The sequence below is a fragment of the Rhipicephalus microplus genome, unplaced genomic scaffold, assembly GCF_043290135.1.
Source record: "Rhipicephalus microplus isolate Deutch F79 unplaced genomic scaffold, USDA_Rmic scaffold_927, whole genome shotgun sequence".
Lineage (NCBI taxonomy): Eukaryota > Metazoa > Arthropoda > Arachnida > Ixodida > Ixodidae > Rhipicephalus > Rhipicephalus microplus.
The window spans coordinates 17,501-23,508 of record NW_027465479.1 but is presented as its reverse complement, the minus strand read 5'-3'; the positions used below and the strand labels follow the sequence as shown (position 1 = coordinate 23,508).

General features: G+C 58.6%; 2 non-coding genes across 2 annotated transcripts; both read left to right on the top strand.

The window, feature by feature from the left end:
- The first annotated feature begins 2,159 nt into the window (after nucleotides 1–2,159).
- LOC142795881 (small subunit ribosomal RNA) lies at nucleotides 2,160–3,974 on the top strand. The gene has a single exon (XR_012893381.1). It is a non-coding gene; the product is annotated as a small subunit ribosomal RNA (ribosomal RNA).
- A 1,719-nt stretch (nucleotides 3,975–5,693) lies between these two features.
- On the top strand, nucleotides 5,694–5,846 carry LOC142795879 (5.8S ribosomal RNA). Its single transcript, XR_012893378.1, has one exon. It is a non-coding gene; the product is annotated as a 5.8S ribosomal RNA (ribosomal RNA).
- Nucleotides 5,847–6,008: the final 162 nt, after the last annotated feature.

The following is a 6,008-nucleotide window of genomic DNA, read 5'->3' as shown; positions in this document are numbered from 1 at the left end:
AGCCGGGGCGAGCGACCCATGGCGGTCTGGGTGCTTATCGCTGCTATTATAGGGGCACCCCGGCAGACGCAAAAAAAAAAAAAATTTTTTTTCGACATTCTTTCTTGCTCGTCGACCTCGGGTGACCCAGGTCGCAGTGGGAGCCGCGCACGAAAGCGGCGTCGCGAGACGGCTTCGCGGTCGCTAGTCGCACGAGCTCGGCAACCGCGTCTGCCGGGGCGGAGTTCGGGACGCCGACGGCTAAGTGGGAACCGCCGCTCGGATGTTCGCCGTTTGTGGCCGAGTGAGTGCTGGCACTCCGGCGAAGCCAAACGGGGCCGATTCCGGCACGATATCGGCGTCTTTCTACGTGCTCGCCGGCGACCGTCGCACGAGTACGGCAAAGTGCGTCTGCCGGGGCGGGGTTTGCGACGCGTACGCAATAGTGAGAACCGTCGCTCGGATGTTCGTCGTCTTTCGCCGAGCCAGTGCTGGCACTCCGGCGAAGCCGAACGGAGCCGATTCGGGCACGATATCGGCGTCTTTCCACGTGCTCGCCGGCGACCGTCGCACGAGTACGGTAAACCGCGTCAGCCGGGGCGGAGTTCGGGACGCCGATGCGAAAGTGGGAAGCGCCGCTCGGATCTTCGCCGTTTTTGGAGGAGTCAGTGGCGGCACTCCGGTGAAGCCAAGGTGCGCCAATTCGCGCACGATATCGGCGTCTTTCGACGTGCCCGCCGGCCACCGTCGCACGAGTACGGCAAACCTCGTCTGCCGGGGCGGGGTTTGCGACGCCGACGCAAAAGTGGGAACCGCCGCTCGGATGTTCGCCGTTTTTGGCAGAGTGAGTGCTGGCACTCCGGCGAAGCGAAAGAGCGTGAATGCGCCCACGAAAGTAGCGTATTTGGACGTGCTTGACGGCGACCGCCGCAGGAGTACGAAAAACCACGTCAGCCGGGGCGAGCGACCCACGGCGGTCTGGGTGCTTATCGCTGCTATTATAGGGGCACCCCGGCAGACGCAGAAAGAAAAAAAAAAAAAAAAATGGGGACATGGCGTGCGTCACCGTGCGGCTTCGCAGCGTTGCCGAAGTCGCCGAGCCCTTCGACTGAGCCGAACGGCGGACAGGGAACGTTGGTCGGCCGTTCTAACCTGTCGGTGCCACGCCGAGACGTCGTTAAGGAAAACCGCGTCGTGGGCCTCTACGACGCCGTCGAGTCGTTGTACGTTTGGTGTCCAGCGTGTCGGCGGCGAGTAGCGGACACGTCGTTCACGACTTCGGTCTTTCGCAGTCGACGCGAACTTGCGGAGAGTCGTGGTGCCTCACGTTTTCGGCAGAAACCGCGGCGGAATTTTCCCGTGCGTGCGCGCACGACCTCGGTGCTGTGCCGTCAGCGTAGTGTTGCACAAACTCGTGGCCTACCCAAGGTGCGGTACGTTTGCGGCCGTATCCTCGGTGGGAATTTCGTGAGTAGGGTCGCAAATTCTACGACCTCGGCGGGTTTGAGAGCGACGTAGACTTGTGGCACGCTCAACGTGCCACACGTTTCGGGGCACACCCGCGGTGAAATTTTCTCGAGTACGCTCGTATTAGTGCCCAAGGAGGTCTGGGTACTTATCGCTGCTATTATGTGGGGGTTCTCGTGAGCGGCGTACGCGAAAGCGACCGGGTGTCTGATATGCGGCGGGCTTCGGCCTCGTCAAGCGTGTCCTCGGGTCTGCTCCAGGGGAATCCACGGCAGTCGTCTGCAGCCTCATCCGCTTGATGCGTTAGGGGCTGGTTGTCGGACGGTGCCGTTTTACCACGATATCGAGGTGTGTTCCGTGTCGTCCTCGGGCGATTCAGATGCGAAAGCGCCGAAGACGCGGGCGTGACCCGTCGTCTGGCGGCTTTGCAGTCTCGGCTCCGTTGCTAGTTCCGGCCGGTCCACCGACAGTGCAGCGGGCTTGGGCAACCCGCACGGCGCGACCGAGTCGATGCAACGAAAAAGAGCGAGCATGAACGTGCTTCTTGCCGCACGGCTCCCACTCGTCTTTCGGGAAGGTTGTGCCGTAGCGAGCTCGAACGCCGTCATCTCGGAGTGCAAAATAAGCGTGTTGGGGCGCCTGAAGGTGGCCTCCGCCGCACACAGACTGCGTCCGGCCCGCCGAAGGCGAGGACGGACGCGCAGTCGAACGATTACCTGGTTGATCCTGCCAGTAATCATATGCTTGTCTCAAAGATTAAGCCATGCATGTCTAAGTACATGCCGAAATAAGGCGAAACCGCGAATGGCTCATTAAATCAGTTATGGTTCCTTAGATCGTTTCTTCCTACTTGGATAACTGTGGCAATTCTAGAGCTAATACATGCAGTGAGCCTGGAGCCCTTTGGGTAACGGGTGCTTTTATTAGACCAAGATCGATCGGGTTTCGGCCCGTATTGTGTGGTGACTCTGGATAACTTTGTGCTGATCGCATGGCCACGAGCCGGCGACGTTTCTTTCAAGTGTCTGCCTTATCAACTTTCGATGGTAGGTTACTTGCTTACCATGGTTGTTACGGGTAACGGAGAATCAGGGTTCGATTCCGGAGAGGGAGCCTGAGAAACGGCTACCACATCCAAGGAAGGCAGCAGGCGCGCAAATTACCCACTCCCGGCACGGGGAGGTAGTGACGAAAAATAACAATACGGGACTCTTTTGAGGCCCCGTAATTGAAATGAGTACACTCTAAATCCTTTAACGAGGATCAATTGGAGGGCAAGTCTGGTGCCAGCAGCCGCGGTAATTCCAGCTCCAATAGCGTATACTAAAGCTGCTGCGGTTAAAAAGCTCGTAGTTGGATCTCAGTTCCAGACGAGTAGTGCATCTACCCGATGCGACGGCTCGGACTGAACATCATGCCGGTTCTTTCTTGGTGCACTTCATTGTGTGCCTCGAGATGGCCGGTGCTTTTACTTTGAAAAAATTAGAGTGCTCAACGCAGGCGAGTCGCCTGAATAAACTTGCATGGAATAATAGAACAAGACCTCGTTTCTGTTCTGTTGGTTTTTGGAATACGAGGTAATGATTAAGAGGGACGGACGGGGGCATTCGTATTGCGGCGCTAGAGGTGAAATTCTTGGACCGTCGCAAGACGAACTACTGCGAAAGCATTTGCCAAGAATGTTTTCATTGATCAAGAACGAAAGTCAGAGGTTCGAAGGCGATCAGATACCGCCCTAGTTCTGACCATAAACGATGCCAACCAGCGATCCGCCTGAGTTACTCAAATGACTCGGCGGGCAGCTTCCGGGAAACCAAAGTATTTGGGTTCCGGGGGAAGTATGGTTGCAAAGCTGAAACTTAAAGGAATTGACGGAAGGGCACCACCAGGAGTGGAGCCTGCGGCTTAATTTGACTCAACACGGGAAAACTTACCCGGCCCGGACACTGGGAGGATTGACAGATTGAGAGCTCTTTCTTGATTCGGTGGATGGTGGTGCATGGCCGTTCTTAGTTGGTGGAGCGATTTGTCTGGTTAATTCCGATAACGAACGAGACTCTAGCCTATTAAATAGGTGCGGGGTTCCCAGCACCTTACAACCTTCTTAGAGGGACAAGCGGCTCCTAGCCGCACGAAACAGAGCAATAACAGGTCTGTGATGCCCTTAGATGTCCGGGGCCGCACGCGCGCTACACTGAAGGAAGCAGCGTGTCTTTATCCCTGTCTGAAAAGACTGGGTAACCCGTGGAACTTCTTTCGTGATTGGGATAGGGGCTTGCAATTGTTCCCCTTGAACGAGGAATTCCCAGTAAGCGCGAGTCATAAGCTCGCGTTGATTACGTCCCTGCCCTTTGTACACACCGCCCGTCGCTACTACCGATTGAATGATTTAGTGAGGTCTTCGGACCGATGTCCGGCGCGGCCTTTCGGTTGCGCCGGTCTGTTGGAAAGATGACCAAACTTGATCATTTAGAGGAAGTAAAAGTCGTAACAAGGTTTCCGTAGGTGAACCTGCGGAAGGATCATTAACGGATTGTGAAGGGTGAGCGCCTCAGCTGCGTCTGCGCCCGACACTTTCTGCCGCTGACCCCGTTTGGACGCGGGGTCGGCTTTTCCCCACGGGGCTGCCTGAATGTGGAGCGGCACCCCGTGACAAATTGTTGCGCCCAGCGGACGCCAACACCGCGACCTTGGACGGTCGGCCAGGTGGCGGACGCGGGTACAAACGGCGCAACGCACTCATAGGTCGGCTTTCGACCCGCCACTGCACCGTGGCTCGAAGCGCTCGAAATGCGCGACCCGACCGCTGCGGGACCGCCTAGTACTGTAAACAGGAGCGGCGGAGCGCGAACGGCGAGTCGTGGTTACGTCGGTAGAAGGCGAGGCTGCGCGTTCCCGAAACGCCAGCCGAGTGCCCTCCCGACCGTTCGAGCGTGCAAGAACGAGACCCGACAATCGCGCGGCGACTGCCAAGTACGAGAGGAACGGCACAAGCGTCGGCGGTCGGTCAAGGAACTGGCGATGTGACGGGTCCGCTGTGCACCAGTGCATACCGTCCCGCCGTCCGCGGCAAGCGCCTCCGCGTCCTCGGGTGACGGAGGCTGCCGGTCGGTTCTTGCAGGCGAGGGATCTCGCTGGCACCGGTTCGCGTTGACGCGCGGCCGGTCATGGCACGGCGATGCGACGGCCGAGGTGCGCAGTACTCGATGGAGGAACCGCACGCTCCGATGACCGTCCCGCCCTCCGCGGCGTATGCGTACCGACCGTAATGGTTGCAGCAGCGCCGGCCGGCTTTTGAATTCGCCACACGAAACACGGTGCGAGATCGCGGTTAGGGGAGCGTCGACGTTGCCAGGCGTTTTGCTTGCTGCCGAGGGAAAGGCGGCACGGCCACGTCGCGCTCGTCGCGATTAGCGGGTCTGCGCGCTTTGGGAAGGTGCCGCAACGACTTGCCGAAAGAGGAAGCACGGAAGAACGAGGGACTTGGACGTCCCGACAATTGAACGCACTTGCGGCCAGGCCCTTGCTGGCTTCGTTCTTCCGCCTCGAGTAGGCTCGTACGCGGCTCCGGCGCCGAAAGTGGTCCTTGGCACCGACTTCGGTGGACGTGGGAAGTGCCGCGCAAGTACGGCGCGCCTGGCTCCACCTGTTGGCTAAAGTAGGCAGCCGGATCGGCATTTTGGTGTGCGGTGGCAAACCGTGGATGCGAAAAAAGCTTGTGCGATTTCGTGGAACAAAAAGCGGGGGTCCCCCTTTTTATGCGGAGGAGACCGACCCGCCTGCCGTGGTGAACCGCGACGCCACGGTAAAAACGGGAGAGGCTTGTCGATGGGACCGTGCATCCCGCGCTCCACGGAGGCCGGGAGGCGGCCGCCCGAGGAAATGTGTAGCCGTCGAGGCCCGCATCTGCGTGCACTCTTATCCAAATGGGTGTACCGCAGGCATTTTCTGGTTAGGCGGGCCAATGAGAGCGAGCACACAACGATACCTACGGGTCCGGCTTGGAGAACCGGCTTCGACGCCTCCCGAGTATTTATAGAGGGGTGGACCACGAAAGCACTCGCAAGTAGCGAAAGCGAAACGCCGTCCGAAACACACCGTTTGCTCGATTTGCGGCAGCCGAAAAAGGCGCGGCAGAGTTTTGGAGTCCAAGCGTGCGCTGAAAAGCGCCCTTCTTGGCCACTGTTTGGCCGAGTGCCAGAAACGTTTGGTTTTGACTGTACGGAATTGAACAAACACTTTTTCACGACTCTAAGCGGTGGATCACTCGGTTCTCGGGTCGATGAAGAACGCAGCCAGCTGCGAGACTTGGTGTGAATTGCAGGACACACTGAGCACTGATTCTTTGAACGCACATTGCGGCCTTGGGTCTTCCCTTGGCTTCGTCTGTCTGAGGGTCGGATCACATATCAAGAGAGCCTTCGGCGCACAAGGGAACGTGAGCCGTCGACTCGTTTTGACCGCGTCGGCAACACGGACAGCACGCTGAACACCTCACAGCGAGCGCCAACAGCGGCCACTCAAGGGCGAGACGGTGGCGACCGTCGTGCCAGAGCCCAACC